At 48.5% G+C, this 15,899-nt stretch overlaps 1 protein-coding gene and 1 long non-coding RNA gene across 2 annotated transcripts in view; one reads left to right on the top strand and one right to left on the bottom strand.

The window, feature by feature from the left end:
• Positions 1–8,845, bottom strand: part of LOC125624413 (solute carrier family 2, facilitated glucose transporter member 5-like) — a 108,953-nt gene extending 100,108 nt beyond the window's left edge. Inside the window, exon 1 of the mRNA XM_075120990.1 lies at positions 8,765–8,845. The gene's annotated coding sequence lies outside the window, so the exon portion shown is untranslated. The remainder of the gene's footprint in view (positions 1–8,764) is intronic.
• Positions 8,075–15,031, top strand: LOC125624407 (uncharacterized). Its single transcript, XR_007353305.2, has 3 exons — positions 8,075–8,165; positions 8,782–8,897; positions 10,788–15,031. It is a non-coding gene; the product is annotated as an uncharacterized LOC125624407 (long non-coding RNA).
• Positions 15,032–15,899: the final 868 nt, after the last annotated feature.

The following is a 15,899-nucleotide window of genomic DNA, read 5'->3' as shown; positions in this document are numbered from 1 at the left end:
GGATAATACTTTCCTACCTCACAGGGAGGGTAAAAGCCATTCACAACTGCCAGGCACTCAGATACCTTGGGGCACTGAGGGACACGTAAGTATGTAACAGACTCCTTGCAACAGTGTTGTGCACTGGGGTGCAGCCCTGGTGAGACATCATGCACGGCGACAGTGAACGGGTTACATGGGGGGGAGGGGGAAGGGTGATGTCTCATCCCTTTTTAAGGACTGCCACATTCTCTGGCTTCCTTCACTCCCCCGCATTTCTATGATGGTCAAGTCATTCTGGTCCACCAGGCAATAACCTGGTGACATGCAGACAGAGGAGAACAGAGGTAGCACCGTGGCTGTGTTCCCATCCGCTCTCTGCAGTGCAGGAGCCTGCCCTTGCAGCCCCACGGAAGGAAGGGGGTTGTTCTACGCAGGACACAGCAATCCTGTGCTTTCCAGCTGAGGAGCAAGCCTCCAGGACAATATGGGGACATTGATCCTCTCGCCCGTCAGTCACTCACAAGCACAAGGCTCACACACACAGGGCTGTTGGCTAATTGCAGATGGAATATATTGAGAAGAGCAGACTGGAGACCCGGTGTCAGACAGTCTAGACAGGAGAGTGGACATGAGATTTTTCCACTAGGTATCACGACCACGGAAATTAAGAGACAGCAGAAAACTCAGGGGGTCACCTAGCCTGTTCCTTGGTCAGTTCAGGATTGTTCCCAATCTCATTTATCCACCAGCCCGGTTTTAAAATGGCCCAAGAGATGCCATGTATACCACTTCCCTAGGGAGTGGTTTCCACCCCCATTTAATCGATCTCGCATATTTTTACCCCTCCGGTGAAATCAATGGAGACACTGGTTTTCTTCCTACCCGAAGGAGACTCTTTCTTTTCCCATGTATTTGACTGTCGTTTCTTTATCCCTTAAAGCACCCAGCAGCATCTGAGGTTTTCTCTAGATAGACTGAAAAGCATCTGCTCCCCTTCCCACTACCAGCACTGTGCCAGAAGCCAGGGCAGCATTTTGTCCTACATGCTGCTGGCGCCCTCCGCTGGGACATGTCCAAATTGCACCATATCAAAAGAAGGGACTTGTCCTCTATGAGCAAGAAACCTAGTTTTCCCTCTCGTCAGCCTAAGTTATTAGCCAAAGAAATGTCCGGGTGTCCTTGCCCCAGTGTGTGCTTACAGTCACTGGGGTGCAGCAGGAAAGATGGGTTAATGCAGCTACACTGATCTCCTTTGGAATGAGAAAGGGAAATGAAGGGGTCATATCCCCTTCTTTCTGCTGCTGGCAGCTGTCACAGCACTTCCCCGGCTGGGACTCTGACAAAGGGACACCTTCATGCGCGTCTCATTTTATGGCTCACCCGGTTACAGATTAATTTGGTCTGAGTGCTTCTGGGCCCATTTGTCCCAGGGGCTGCAAGCATTTCTGCTCAGTGTTGGCAGAAGCAGAGGAGTTTGCAAGGAAGCCGGGGTGAAAATTAAGTTTCTCTGGGCGCACACATGGTTATCCAGGCAGAGGTGCAGACACGTGCATATGTCTACAGGGCCTGTGCACTTATGAAGAGAGGCAGGCTGATTTTAGACACAAAGAGGGACAGGGAGTCAGGAGGGAGGGTCTCCAGCATTCTTCCCTCACCCACCCTTCATGTCTATCTCTGACATCATCTCTGCAAGGGAAACTCAGCCAGCATTACCTATTCTTTATCCGGGGACGCTGCATCAGCCTGAGCTAAGGGGTTAACTCCCTTGTATGGAGGAGGGACACAGTTACCCTGTGAAAGGAGCCCAATGGGCTCAGCACATTTCCCTCCCCACACCGCAGACAGGCAGAATTCTGCTCAGCTAACAAGCTGTGCTGCCAAGAGGTCTGGCCTGGAATCAGCACCCGGGGACGTCCCCTAGCGAGGACGTTCTCCCCAAGTCCCTGCAGAATGCGGCTAGCAGTCCCTACGCTGCAGCACATGGTCCGTGGATCAATGGAGGCCTCTTGCTTCCAGAGCTCTCGGCATCCCACCTCTGGTGCAGCGAGGACAGTTACAAGAGCAAAGACGAAAGGCTGAGCGAGAGCACGGGCTCTGCAGATGCCAGTTCCCACTGCAGCCCAACACCGCACCGTGGGGGAAGCCAAGGGCACATGTGGCTGGTGTCAGTTCATTGAAAGGGGGTGGATGCCTAGCTAGGGAGGAGTTCACACTTCAGCAAACCAAGGGGTGGAGGGAGACACAAGAAGGGACAGAAGAGGGGGTGAGGGGAAGCCTCTAATGCACAAGTAGAACACAGCAGCCCTTATCTCAATAACACCTGTTTTACAGCAATAGCCTAGCGACCCCATAGATCCTGCAGTCACAGCGCTCCAAGGGCATGCTCAGCCATTGTGACCCACAAGTAGAACGCCCCCTTTCCATAGGCACCTTCTCCACAACACAGCTCACGACCTGACACACCAAGGACACTCAGCCTGGGACTGCTACTATCTCTAACCAACTCTGTTGCTGTAGAAGGATGGGGCGGGAGGTGGTCTGAGTCTCAACCATTCCTCATGCGGCATGCAGCTCCCTCTCCGCCCTCCTCCCTGCATCAGACAGGGCTCCTGCTGCAGTGCCGGGCATCGCAGGGAAATCATGCTTTGCTGGCTAGTTGGTTTCTGCAAAAAGGAAGAGTGTTTGCATTCATCACTTCTTCCGCCCTCCTCTGCCCCCTCTGCGCTGGTGATGTGCAGTAATTAGAGAGAGAAATTAAGCCGGTAGTTGCCCAAGTCTTATACTAAGGCTCCTTTCCACCTCTCTAGCAGTATAAAGAGGCATTATAGTGAGCATAAGTATTTGATGTTCACTTTACTTTCCCTCTCCGCTGTCAGAGTGGCAGAAAGGGACCTTCGTATAAAAGGACAGTTCCACTGGGGCTTCAACCTTTTCCCTTGGTTTTCACAGGCAGGTAGATCTCACGATTAAGATTTTTTTTTTCCCTGCTATTCAACCTAAGGTCACCTCTTCTTGACTGTATCCCATTGCTCCTATTTGTGCACCATTGCAACAGCCCAAGAAACTCTAAAGGGGAGCCTCGGCTTACCGAGTTTGGATATAAACTTTCCCCCAAGCTCAAGGTCCTTTGGATCCAAGTTTTGCTCATGGTGGTCTCCTTGCCTGGAGCACCTCAAGTGCCTCTCCTTGGAGCGTAGCAGTCACTCTAGCCTAGCACTCTATCAGCTTTTGGAAGATTAGCATCATTCCCCGTTGTCGCACTGACAATGCTGTCTCACTGGCAAATCAGTATCAGATAATCTAGAGAGAGCTTTCCGCCTCATATGTGGTTCAAACTCTGTTGAAGCACGTCCAGTGTGCATGCTTGTTCAGCCCTCAGGAATAGGATGTGGCTGTCCCTCAGGGGTTATGCCAGCATGTACCATTTAAAAAAGACCTCATCCTTCCCCAACCCTCAGCACACCCCAAATCTGGCAGCTTCCCCGAAGGCCACAGATGACTGTCCATTTGTGAACATTTGTTTTATGTCCAGCACATGCACACTGTGGTCCAGACGCTACCACGAGGCGCTGAGTCTGCTCCACACCGACTGGTTGATTTTTAAAGGGAGGGATTGTCCAGAGGAAAATATTGAAGATTGGTGTTAGATTAAAAACCATGAACGTTTTTAAGCCAATATTTCTTTCCACCTCCATTTGCGAAATATGGAAGCTGGATCATAGGTTAGTTCTGTGCTTTTAACAACAAAACACATAATTTGTCTATATCTGTTTGTCAGTCCTGTGGTTTTAGACTGTAAGATTTGGGGACAGGGACCATTGCCTATCCTGTTCCCAAGGGACCCACAGCAACCTTGGTTGGACCTTTGGGTGCTACCAGAATACAAAAAACAGACTGCTCTGTTTCTAACGACTTTCACTTTCTGGTTCTAAACAAAGGGCAGGGTTTATCCTGGGCAGCGTCCCCAAGAAATATCCCCTTGACTCATTTTTTTCTTTAGCTATGTATTAACACAGCAGGTCACTTTACGCTTATTACAGGAAAGCAAGTTGCAGTCAGAAGTTCTTTGTCCCAGTTTCATATACACACGATTGTTATTTGTTGCAAAAGATTGTTGAGGTCGATAGAAAAAACGTTTGCTAGCTGTCAGTGGTTCTCTCCCATAAATGGGGCCCCTCTCTCTTGGCAGAAGATGAGGGGAAAGGCTAGAGAAGAGCAACTGGATGGCAAGCCTGCCACAGCTTAGCACTCCCAGCACAACCAGAGATTCTAAGGGCTGAGCTGGAAAACTTACCTCTGAAGGACATTTAGACCCAGGCCTGGGAATAAAGAAGAAAACCATTAAGATTTTTGCAGGGTTCCTGCATCAGACAGGGAGGGCTAAAACGCCATTTCCCGTGCTGAAGTACTTCTTGTAAATGTAGACAGTGGTGCATCACACTGCACAACTGAGACAGCCAGTTTCTCCCTCCCACTCCCTTGCATCTGTGATCACTGTGGATTCTGCAGCAAAGCAGCCAACTGGAAGAATCTGCAGAGGTTTTGAGAGAAGTGGCACGAAAAGCTCACTTCCCTTACCCCCCCCCACACCCTCCCCCCCCCCGGCCCTGCTCCAAGCCTTTCAGGTTTGCGGGAGAACAGGCTGGTACTGGATGCATAAGCACCATTTAGATTCTTCATGGGAAACAGCACTGCCAAGAGGCCTCTCATTTTGGAGAGCATTTAATAATCCCTTCTTGAAGTGGACAAATAGCCTCTCCTCTCCACGGCTGCTTTCACCCCCTACCTCTTTAAACCAGCTCTCATGGAAACGACTGATTTATGGACATGTACATTTGCTGCAGGGCTGGACAGTGCCTGGAGAACATGCTGCTAGAGGGGACGGTAAAGGGGAACCCGATCACTCATTTATTTCCAAGGCATCCCCAAAGCCTGTGTGTAGCCTCTGGTTATGCCACACCACACAAGTGTCAGCAGCAGCAGTGAGGGTGACAATTTATAAACTGCAGATGTACCAGAATATTTAAGGGGTACACTTCTGCGAGTGGGGCACCAGGAACAGCATCCATGACCTTCAACTGCAAAAACAACACAGGCGGCTGCCACTTAAACAAATCTCCCTCAACCATTTCCAAACCCTTCTCCCACTAGAGGTGGAGAGAATTACAAACCAGTAGACAGGACCGATCTGCTGCAAATTCCACTCCTTAAACATGCAAACCAAAACACCCTGGGCTATGCCAGCAGCCAGGTCAGCTATGACCATGCAGACCTGGCTCTGATCTCTCCTTGCCCAACCTCATCAGCCCCAAGAGGGGGCAAGGAGTGTGCATTGTGTGCACTTAATTTTGGTTAGCACTTCATGCTAGGACTTATAGAGAAGAAACATTAGTCATATCTACGAGACAGAGACTAGTGCATGGGTAAATGAAATGCCATAATAGCCCAAAAATAACACAGCTCACAAAAGTGTCACTCATTACACCACGAGTGTCAGCTTTAAGGATTATGATTCAGGGTGCTACGGTCTCCTGCAGGTCGAGATTTTTAGGTCATGACTCCATGCAGAGAAGCATAGACTCTATGCCTGTGCTTAGAATATTCCGAATCCTGGCTGGCTTTAGATTCATGTCAATTGCATGTGGATTGTTCTGTGTAATACCTATAGCGGGCCAAAATCCAAGGTGACTCAAAGGGTGCGCTTGGTTAAGGAGTCTAACTCGCACTAAGGACGGCATCCAGTCGGTGATCAAAGCAACCGTTACATCTACCAAAAGGGAAAAAGTACCAGCGGGATGTCAGATAAAGCAACCTCTGCTGACTTATCTTACACTCCCCTAACAGTTTGTCTGCCGCATTTCTCCTTCCCCTCTGTTACATTCCCATACTAGTGCACGTCGCACAGTGACAGGAGGCATAAATGGTTACGTGTAACTCACATCACCGGATTCTTCACCTCCAAATTTGGTCCAGAGACTCCAGTTTGAGTTGAACCTGCTTACACCAGTACTGAATTGGGCCCACCTTGTCCTCTATAAACCACCTCTCTTTTCTCTAGCATCTGAGGCAGGGCCGTCTTGCCCTCCCTGCTGGGAGGCAGGAAGGAACAGCTTTCAGCAGGTATATTCTTCTAGAAAGCCAAACTCCTAGGCACATGGAAGCTGCTCTGCTCTCTGTATCCCCTGGATCTCACATGCTTTGAGTAGATGGGCATATTTTCCCCCTCCTGGTGGAATCCTCCCTTCTTCACGACTCTTTATAAAGGTATCTTATTTCATACAGCAGTGGCTGATGACAGAACCAGGGTCTGGTCCTACAGATTCTGCAGTGCAGCCCATTCTTTGGAACTCTGCATCATCAGCTCCGGCCCAGTCTAGGAAAGTCACTCATCCCATAATAGTCTGTCCCCTATTAAAAACCATCAGCCTTTATGTTAGTCACACACATGATTACTAGTATGCAGTACTTTCTCTCTATGAATTACACAGTGCCACTGATGAGGAACCACACAAATGTATCAGTGCATTAATATTTTTGAAAAGACCAGGCTTAATTCTTGGTAACTGTATGATAGTCCATGGGGACATTCAAGACACGCACTATGAGCCAGTGCAATCCAGAATTATTGTTTGCCATCATTTAATGTTTTACGTACTTTAGCTTTTGATTTTTCACAGCACACAAACCTGATCAGGGTCTTTACAACCTATCGAGGACTCAGCCAGAGATGCAGAGCAGACACGAGGACAAATTCAACCCTGATATAAATTAACATCTGCAAATTTGACCCGCTGTACCTGAAGCAGAAGTGTCAAACTCACGACACCTTGGTTCAAGCCCAGCCTCTGCCACTGACTGGCTGCATGACCTTGGGAATTCAGCCTCTGATTCTCAGTTTACTCCTCTATAAAATGGGGCTAATACTTACCTTTTCCACAGATCTGGGGTTTACTTGATTGGCATTTGTAAACCATCATGCAATCTTCAGATGAAAGACAGCAGTACAATTGCCAGGTATTACTATGACAGATCAAAGACAAGTAAAGACACTCCCCTACTTTCGAAGAAGTTATGGACAAGAAAAGTCACTCAGCCGTCAGTGGAGACTCTTTGCAGAAACGTTCTCATTGGTGCCGAATGACATCACCAAAAATGCAGACAAAAACGTGGCCATGGCAGGCCCCGGCTAAATGTCACCAAGTGCTTTTTCCTACAGCAGCAAGGAACTAACTTGGTGTTTTCTAAAAACCGCTTTCAGAGCAGCTTTTCTCCCCCGATAGACAGGGAGAGTATGTGAAATATTTATCCCGAGAGATTTCAACCCAGCTGACTTTGCTGTTATTACATTTCACTAGAATTAACAACTGCTCAGAGTTCAATTCCTCCCCCCCCCCCCCGGCTCCATCCATTCACATTCCTATCAATCTCACAGAACTGGCAACTGACAAAATCTGCGTTAATTTTTAATTGAGAGTTTGTAGCTGTATTTTTGCACTGTGGGGAAGAAACCCCATACTAGTTAAGAGAAAGAATCACGTCCCTAATGCCAGTTATTGTGGTTTATCTTTGAAAATCGACAATAAAGCATCATTCAAACCTCATTCCATTAGCAGATTTTGTCCAGAGTCACATCCCCCCAGAAGAAGATCCAGGTCTTGCACTGACTGTATCAGCATGTTCCCAAGATAAATTCTACTTTTGCCTCCCGTGTCAAGGCACTGATGCTCAGAGGTCATGCGGCTCTGTATCTCCTGATTTCATAAAGCAAACACGAGACACTTGTTTAAAAAAAACCCAACTCAGTTAGTTAAACAGGACTGAATGCACCAGGCCAGGATCTTGCTGAAGGCAGGAGCTGCGGTCCAAACTTGAATAGGTCACAGCAAGACCTCCATCCCCTCCCTTGACATATTTTTAAAACAATAATAAATAATAATAAAAAGAGTCGGGAAACTTGAGGCTGATCGTGCAAAGGCCTGATGGCTGCGCTTCCCTTTGCTGGCTGGCAGCCGTGGAGAGCTCAGAGCATCAAGGAAGGGGGAAATCCCCTGGCTGAGGCTGCTGCTGCTCCTCTGCAGATCACTTGAAGGAGAAAAGCTTTCGCATTACGGCACTCTTAAAGCGGCAGTGTCCAATTTCTCCTTCAATCTCCTGAATCTCAACCTGCAAGCGCCCGCACACAGGTAGGGGTAACAACGGGGGCGACTGGGGGAGGACATGGGGTAGAGAGGGACCCAGGAAGACACCCTCCCCGCCGCTGCCCGAGTGGGAAGGCGATGCATTTTGATGCACTCCTTCCCGCAGCCGAGGCTCTGTCTGCAGTTTGCCGGGGAGCTGGGATTGCAGCAGGACTGCATCAAACTGGGGACATAAAAATCAATCCATCCCCTCGGCCCAGAAAAATCAAACAGCGAAGATATTGCAACCTGGAAGCCCCAGACAAGCGGCCAAACAGTCTCTAGCAATGCTACAGAGACTTTAACATCCCAAATAATCCATTTCTGGACGATACTGACCGACCCGTCCCTGCACTGATCACCAGCCAGAGTTCAAGGCAAGAAAGAACTGAACCGGGGGCAGCTCATTAGCAAGCGCCCCTAGAAAGTTTAAGGGGGGGGGAATCCCAGATCTTATGAATTTCGACAATTTGCATGAAATACCCCGACCCTTAGGAAGGAAATATGAACACTCCTTTAACAATGATCATTGCTAACGGGTGTGAAGGCAAAGCAACAACAAGCCACTGACTCCAGCCAAGTTCTGAATCCCCCCGGAAAGTTACCTCTCCTCTTCCCGCAGATCCGCTTTGCGCAGCTCTCTTCCTCGCAGATGGGTCCTGGCTGAAGCTGCAAGAGTCGCTGGCAGGCTGCTGCGGCTCCCAGTGGGGAGGCAGGACCTCCAATGAGGAGTGTCAGGTGGGTGCTTGCACTGAAATGAGGCCGGGAGAGGCCCGAGCTGCTCTTCTGACAAGCAAGCCAGCGGTGGGGGGGGGGATTGAAATCCCTGACATTGCAAGAACGCTGATCCTATAGGAAGGCACCGCCCCCCCCCCCCCGTTTTCTGGCCAGGTAAAGGCTCCATTTGATTGCCTGCTGGATGGGCTCACGTGGAGAGGCACCTCTGGCAAAACCAAAACCAATCATGCCTGCGCAGAGACTGTGGGGCCCCTTTCCCCTCCCTCTTGGGTCCACGTTTTGGGGGCAGGTTGGAACTTGTTCGAAAGTTACTCCTAGCGCTGGTGCTCAGGCCAGCAGGGGCTGGGGGGGGAAGGGAAGGGCTTGACATGGATAATGGAACACATAAAGAAGAGAGTAGAGGATATAAAGAAGAAGGGAGAATCTCATCCAAGTTTAGGAACGCTGCTAATCCCCATCTTCTCCCAGCCGATTTAGAAGGGCGCCAGGAATCCAATGAGAGGTTCTATCTGAGAAGAAAAGCCCTCCGCTCATCTGATTGCCCTAAGTTTTAGTCCTGACGTGCAGGACAACACCAAGCAAGGTTCCAGAGCTTGAGCTGGTGTAAATCAACATCACTCTGTTGACGTCAGCGCTGGTGCTTTACAGCCTCTGAGGGTCTGGCTGGATTCAGCCCACACCAGCCCTGGTGTAGCGTGTGATTTCTCTGAGCCGCAGAGCCATTTTGTGCAAGGCTCTTTTTCCTCTTTTGGGTCTCAGCCGTGGACAGGGAGAGCGGTGCAGGAGGCGCTCATTTCCAAGAAAGGGAAGATCCACTTCGCCTCTTTGAATTGCTAAGATGATTTATCTGCCCCCTTGCTGGCTGGGGGTCCATGGTCCCTCCACAGCACTGGGAGATGGTGGGTTAGCTTTAGCTCAGGGCACTCCAGGGCGTGGTGTGTATATATATGTATTAAACGGTGTGGCGTAAAATTCCTATCAGCTGGGTGAAAGCCCTATGCCAAGCCGTCCTTGATCAGACAAGCCCAAATCTTGCGCTCACCTCTAGTCAAAAGGCTTCTATTGTGGATCCTTCCATTCCATCTTGGATTCATCCAGCTCCTCAAAGGTATGTAGGCTCCTTCCATTGAAGTTCGGAGGCTACATCCCTTAGAGGGCCTGGGCTGGCGTCCGAGTCTCAGTCTGGTTCCGTGCACTTACAGACGCTGCCATGTGGTGCTGAGCTATTGCAGAATGTGCTGGGACCTCTTAGATTTAGCAGGAACAGGACTTCACGTGACTGAGCTCAGCTGACGGGAGCCCTAACAGGAAGGACACAGCACATTCTAAGACCCTCCAGCTCCGCCCCCCTCGGAACAGTAAATGCCTCTGTTAGAATGTATGATTTGTAATGCAGCTGCCCAAAGAGGCCCCAGTCAGGTGGAGTCCCATTGCACGAAGTGCTTCACAAATGTATAGGGCCCAAATTCACTCCTATCTGTACCCTGTGGAGTAATTTACAGAAGGGGCAAACCTGGGTGTGATGTGCAACCCGCTCAGACTGATTCCATTTTACACCCGCTCTGCGATGGTGCAAAACAGCTACCTAGGTGCAGGGCAGTGGCAAACGGGACCTACAGTTGGGGACAGGCTCTACTCTGACATGCTTCCAGGCCGAAAGCCTGAGCCTGCAACTGGAGTTGCACAGGTGGACCCCTACGGCTGCAATGGAACCCCACTGAACTTAATGCAGAGTGCTGGCCGTGTGGTGCCAGGTGCAGGAATGGGGTCTTAATTAAGGCAAGCTGCAATATGTTGGTGTAGCAAAGAAGCAGAGAGAGTGAGGGAGGGCGGGCCAGGGGGATAGGTTTGAGGCAAGACATTAACAAATTAAATACTTTTCATCCATAGGTACCAAAGCCCTTTATGAAGGTGGATGGTATCTTGATGTACAGAAGATGCAGAGACACAGAGAGGGGGCAAGGCCAAGAGGACAGCCATCAGGAGTGCCTCCAGTTGTGGGTACCCAACTTGAAATACTTTAGGCCAAGTTTTTGGAGGTGTCAAGCACCTGCAGCTCCCAAATCAGAGGCGACTTTTGAAAATCCCTCCCCTGACTCTCATCATAATTGCACCCCCCCTTTGGTAATTGGTTTTAAGTCTAAATGGTTTAATTTTTCCACCCTCCGATGCCATCTTGTTCATTTTTCATTCTGCAAAGCTTGGGGGAGGGGGTGTATAGTTTGTTATGAAAAAGCCAATGCACAAGGCAGCTATAATGCTGGGTATTAAATGGCCAGTAGCTGAAGATGCATGGGCCAGCGGTGTACCACACTGAACTACACCCCAAACAGGTCTCCAGAATCATGGCTTCTATGCAATCCTGCTTTCCCAGAGGCTCAGTGGAAGCGACAACAGACACGGTGCGTCTCCAAATCTCTGGGATCATTTATAGGGTGGATGCAATGCACCAAAGTAGAGGGGTTGAGAAAGTTAATCGGTAAAGCCTCCAAGCTTGCCCAAGTATCTAGTGCTAAACTCAGCCTGGTGTAGCTGGGCCAGCATAAGGGAGTGTCCATGTGCCTTTATCTGATCCTTATTTCATCAGTAGATCTGTATTTTTTTCCAGTGGAACTGAGTGTTTGAGAAAAGTGTTAGCTTGGCACCTTGGGAGTCTGCAGCTCTCCATGCACAGCAAGGGCATTAGCAGTGCAGGCTTCTCCTGGGCTGTGCCATCCGTGTGCCTGAGTCCATGACAGGGATTGTCCTCCAGGGGCCAGAGGGGATTTCATTCTCCATGGCTCACCAGGTCCCAGTCCTACAAGGTACTGACTGCCTGCAACATCACTGGGAGTCTAGGGCAGTCAGCACCTCCGAGAAGGTGCTCAGCACTTTGTAGGATCACACCCTTGATCCTTGACCTCCCTGCTGCACTTTCAAATGAAGGTGCCAATGAGTGGTAAATATACTGGTGAGTTTGTGATGTGTGCTCGTGTCCATGGGGAACTGGGCTGACACCCAAAAGCTCATGTAACATACTTAGAAAGAGACACAAGCTGGTCCAGTGGCTAAGGCACTAGGCTGGGACTCAGGAGACCTAGGTTCTGCTCTGCTGCTGACCAGGCATGTGACCTTGGGCACGTCACTTCTCCTACTCCTACCACCGTTTGTTTGTCTTGTCTATTTAGATGGTAAGCTCTTTGGAGTAAGGACTGTCTCTTATTGTGTGTGCATGTACAGCACCAAGCCCCCTGGGGCTCTGATCTCAAGGTGGGTCCTCTAGATGTTATTGTAAGATAAACAATAAAATAGTAATAGCAATATCACCTTCCTTGAGGATCTCAAAGCACCTACAAACAACACTCCAACAAACAAACAAACTTCACAACACCACCCTGTGCAGTAGGTAAGGGATATATAGAGCTTGTCACTTCACCCACCACTGAATAACCAAACTCTTCTGGTTCACAGAATAAGATGGAGAATAATAACAAAGCGTCACATCACTGCCACTGTGATATAGCTCAGCCACCTTGCTTCTGTGCAGTACATTGAGGCGTGCATTTAACAGCCTGGACTGTGATCCAAAATCCTGTACTAAGGCGCTGCTGCAGTGCAGCTCAGTAAAAATAACACAGCTGTGCAGTTTGGCCCAGTTAACATGGGTGTGAGGACTGTCGCTTCATTATTTTCTGACCTTGGTGCATTTTTAAATTCTCATCCTTAATGATGCATTAACATCAGGTTTCTTTGCATTAAATTATCACGTGTTCAGAAGAGGCCGTTGAGTTTCCTCGGCAGTATTCATGCAGTTCAGCTTTTTCCAAGTGCAGCACTGCACATCAGATCTGCATTGTGGAATTCAGTGCAATGCAGCTCCCTGCAGCACCACGCCATCACAATGGGGACATCACTGACCTGCTGGCTTTGTGCTTTGTCCTCAAGGTGTTTCCCAGATATAATGCCGTTGTCTGTAACAAAATAATTAGCAAAACTTCTCAGACAGTACAAATAAAGCTACTGTGATTGTTAAACCTGAATTAGTCAGAAATCAATACGAAAGTAGAAGCTGGTATTCAAAGATGCACTATCCACATGGAATAATAAAAATCTTGATTTAAATGGACACTGAGCTTTTTTAAAATCTCTCTGTATAGAATCTATGTAAATCCTTATTTGGGGTTTTCTCCCCATAATAAGTATGTCAATGTAGTTGTTTACAAGGAAGGAAGGAAGGAAGGAAGACCTCAATGCCAGCAAATTAGCCGTTAAGAAAAACTCTGCATCAACATTCTTTGGAAGGAAATATCCCAATCCTTCCCCCACCGATGTCAATGACAAAATTCCCATTGACTTAAATGGGAACAGGGTTGGGCCCAAAATTTCAAGACAGATATTTTTGCATGTATACACACAGAATCATAGAATATCAGGGTTGGAAGGGACCTCAGGAGGTCATCTAGTCCAACCCCCTGCTCAAAGCAGGACCAATCCCCAACTAAATCATCCCAGCCAGGGCTTTGTCAAGCCTGACCTTAAAAACCTCTAAGGAAGGAGATTCCACAACCTCCCTAGGTAACGCATTCCAGTGTTTCACCACCCTCCTAGTGAAAAAGATTTTCCTAATATCCAACGCAAACCTCCCCCACTGCAACTTAAGACCATTACTCTTCATTCTGTCATCTGCTACCACTGAGAACAGTCTAGATCCATCCTCTTTGGAACCCCCTTTCAGGTAGTTGAAAGCAGCTATCAAATCCCCCCTCATTCTTCTCTTCCGCAGACTAAACAATCCCAGCTCCCTCAGCCTCTCCTCATAAGTCATGTGTTCTAGACCCCTAATAATTTTTGTTGCCCTTCGCTGGACTCTCTCCAATTTATCCACATCCTTCTTGTAGTGTGGGGCCCAAAACTGGACACAGTACTCCAGATGAGGCCTCATCAATGTCAAATAGAGGGGAACAATCACGTCCCTCGACCTGCTGGCAATGCCCCTACGTATACATCCCAAAATGCCATTGGTCTTCTTGGCAACAAGGGCACACTGTTGACTCATATCCAGCTTCTCGTCCACTGTAACCCCTAGGTCCTTTTCCGCAGAACTGCTGCCTAGCCATTCGGTCCCTAGTCTGTAGCGGTGCATGGGATTCTTCCATCCTAAGTGCAGGACTCTGCACTTGTCCTTGTTGAACCTCATCAGATTTCTTTTGGCCCAATCCTCTAATTTGTCTAGGTCTCTCTGTATCCTATCCCTACCCTCCAGCGTATCTACCTCTCCTCCCAGTTTAGTGCCATCTGCAAACTTGCTGAGGGTGCAATCCACACCATCCTCCAGATCATTTATGAAGATATTGAACAAAACCAGCCCGAGGACTGACCCTTGGGGCACTCCACTTGATACCGGCTGCCAACTAGACATGGAGCCATTGATCACTACCCGATGATCTAGCCAACTTTCTACCCACCTTATAGTGCATTCATCCAGCCCATACTTCTTTAACTTGCTGACAAGAATACTGTGGGAGACCGTGTCAAAAGCTTTACTAAAGTCAAGGAACAACACATCCACTGCTTTCCCCTCATCCACAGAGCCAGTAATCTCATCCTAGAAGGCAATTAGATTAGTCAGGCATGACTTGCCCTTGGTGAATCCATGCTGACTGTTCCTGATCACTTTCCTCTCCTCTAAGTGCTTCAGAATTGATTCCTTGAGGACCTGCTCAATGATTTTTCCAGGAACTTTGGTGAGGCTGACTGGCCTGTAGTTCCCAGGATCCTCCTTCTTCCCTTTTTTAAAGATGGGCACTACATTAGCCTTTTTCTAATCGTCCGGGACTTCCCCAGATCGCCATGAGTTTTCAAAGATAATGGCCAATGGCTCCGCAATCACATCCGCCAACTCCTTTAGCACTCTCGGATGTAACGCGTCCGGCCCCATGGACTTGTGCTCGTCCAGCTTTTCTAAATAGTCCCGAACCACTTCTTTCTCCACAGAGGGCTGGTCACCTCCTTCCTATGCTGTGCTGCTCAGTGCAGTAGTCTGGCAGCTGACCTTGTTTGTGAAGATAGAGGCAAAAAAAGCATTGAGTACATTAGCTTTTTCCACATCCTCTGTCACTAGGTTGCCTCCCTCATTCAGTAAGGAGCCCACACTTTCCTTGACTTTCTTCTTGTTGCTAACATACCTGAAGAAACCCTTCCTGTTACTCTTAACATCTCTTGCTAGCTGCAACTCCAGGTGTGATTTGGCCTTCTGATTTCACTCCTGCATCCCCGAGCAATATTTTTATACTTTTCCCTGGTCATTTGTCCAATCTTCCACTTCTTGTAAGCTTCTTTTTTGTGTTTAAGATCAGCAAGGATTTCACTGTTAAGCCAAGCTGGTCGCCAGCCATATTTACTATTCTTTCTACACATCGGGATGGTTTATCCCTGTAACCTCAATAAGGATTCTTTAAAATACAGCCAGCTCTCCTGGACTCCTTTCCCCCTCATGTTATTCTCCCAGGGGATCCTGCCCATCAGTTCCCTGAGGGAGTCAAAATCTGCTTTTCTGAAGTCCAGGGTCTGTATTCTGCTGCTTTCCTTTCTTCCCTGTGTCAGGATCCTGAGCTCGACCATCCCATGGTCACTGCCTCCCAGGTTCCCATCCACTTTTGCTTCCCCTACTAATTCTTCCCAGTTTGTGAGCAGCAGGTCAAGAAGAGCTCTGCCCCTAATTGGTTCCTCCAGCACTTGCACCAGGAAATTGTCCCCTACACTTTCCAAAAACTTCCCGGATTGTCTGTGCACTGCTATATTGCTCTTCCAGCAAGTATCACACACACACTCATGCACGTACAGGTGTCAATGCCTTTTCTCACTTTCGGGTGCCATTGTAAATAAAAAACGGGGAGAATTATCTCCTGTAAATGTAAACAAACTTTTTCCTCATAGCGATTGGCTGAACAAGAAGTAGGACTGAGTGGACTTGTAGGCTCTAAAGTTTTACATTGTTTGGTTACTAAGTACAGTTATGTAACA

The sequence above is a fragment of the Caretta caretta genome, chromosome 18, assembly GCF_965140235.1.
Source record: "Caretta caretta isolate rCarCar2 chromosome 18, rCarCar1.hap1, whole genome shotgun sequence".
Taxonomy (NCBI): domain Eukaryota; kingdom Metazoa; phylum Chordata; order Testudines; family Cheloniidae; genus Caretta; species Caretta caretta.
Note: the sequence above shows the minus strand (reverse complement) of the source record. Positions and strands in the feature narration are given on the sequence as shown.